Source organism: Phytophthora infestans, genomic scaffold (assembly GCF_000142945.1).
Source record: "Phytophthora infestans T30-4 supercont1.97 genomic scaffold, whole genome shotgun sequence".
Classification (NCBI taxonomy): domain Eukaryota; phylum Oomycota; class Peronosporomycetes; order Peronosporales; family Peronosporaceae; genus Phytophthora; species Phytophthora infestans.
Genome location: NW_003303662.1, coordinates 284,961 through 286,620, shown reverse-complemented (window position 1 = coordinate 286,620; position 1,660 = coordinate 284,961).

Sequence of the window (1,660 nt, the reverse complement as noted above, 5' to 3'; positions counted from 1 at the left end):
TCAAGTTCGCCTCCAAGCTACTGCATTCCGATGGAGGAAAGCCTCGCTCTGGAAAGTCCCGTCGTCGGACTCGGCCGGAAGAAGGTTCGTCACCTTCAGCTGAGGTTCTGCTACTCAGCCCGCTGTCTCTGGCTCGCTCTGAAGACGACGGTGACGCTTCGAGCGGAAGCTGAGTTTGAGTTTGAGTTGCCTGAGCCGCCCGCCGACACCGTTCCCTGCAGTCGCTTCGACGACTTCGGTGGGTTCTTCGTCTTCTGGCCCTCCGGTGACTTCGTCGGTCGCGGCTACTCGCCCACCGCCGATATCTTCATCTGATGTCGTGGCCTCACTGCCTGTCCCGGCTACGAGCGTGGGTGCCCCAGGCTCGACTTCGCCCATCTCCGCTGGGTTGCCCCAGTCGAGCGCACCACTCAGCGTCGTGCTAACGGTGGTTGGACACTCCCAGTCGCCCTCTCGGGGTCTGAGCGTATCCACCACGCCGACTGACTTAGTGACTCCGGCCGTGAGTGTCCTCAGACCGTCTCTCCCTGTGACCACGGCCGTGTTGACGTCCCCATCTGGGCGTCCTATTCGGAGATCGGCTGCGACCGCCCGTACTGTGACTGCTCAGCTGCTTGAGGATCTCGACGCGTCTGACGACGAGGTGTTAGGGCCTGGTGATGGTTCTGTTCCGTCCACCGGCTCGACAAATCCTGCCGTTGGGTCGCTCTTGAATCCCATTTCCTTATCAGAGCACTCGGCTGGCAGTCCTTCCGGTTCCGACTCAGCGACCGCAGATGCTCGTCGTTCCGCCCAAGCGAGAGGTCTTCATGCGGCGATCTTTGGTTCTGACGATGAGATGAGTGATGAGTCTTTGCCGCCGAGTGATCGCCCCTCCTCGCGGCTTTCATCGAAGGACTCTGGTGACGGGACGAGTTCTGCCTCTGCGCCGGCTTCGGGGAAGCAGCAGCATCGCAAGCGTCGTGCCTCGTCGAGTCCTACCGGTCATCGGTCGAAGCGATCCAAGAAGCACAAGAAGCACAAGAAGCATCACAAGACGCATCGACACCACAAGCATCGGCAGCTTCCGTCGACTCCTGATCCAGCTCCGGCTCAGCCCATTCCGGCTGCTCCTTCGCCGAGTAGGCTCCCGGTTATATCGATTCTCGCTCAGCCGAGTTCGACTGCCTCACGTCCGGCTGTGGTCGCCCTTCCCAGCGCTCTTACACTTCCGCTGGCGACGTTACGGACTCGAGCCTCGCAAGCGGTGTCCAAGGATTGTCGCCTGACTCTTCACATGGCTCAACTCCGCGAGGTTCCATTCATGCATTTCGGCTCAACTCGTTGTTGGAATGCATTATTGGATACACTGAGCGGAGGGGTGCAGATGGAGCTCGTTGGGGGCAAGAGTCGTGTGCCGTCTACGCCGTGTTCTCTTGACGGCATTCGAGCTTTCATGGACGTTTTCGACCCGAGCCATCCATGTCAGCGTCTTCGTCGGATGCTCCCCGAGCTTCCTTTCTTCTTTTCTCCGTCGATACTGGAGGAGGCTCGGCGGTGTTTGGCTTCTTTGACCCGACCTCGAACTTTGATGCAAGTTCTTGGAGATATGTGGGTGAAGCTTCGCGGCGACAGTCCCTTGGACTCGGCGGGGAGGCCCATCCAGACTGACGGCCAAATG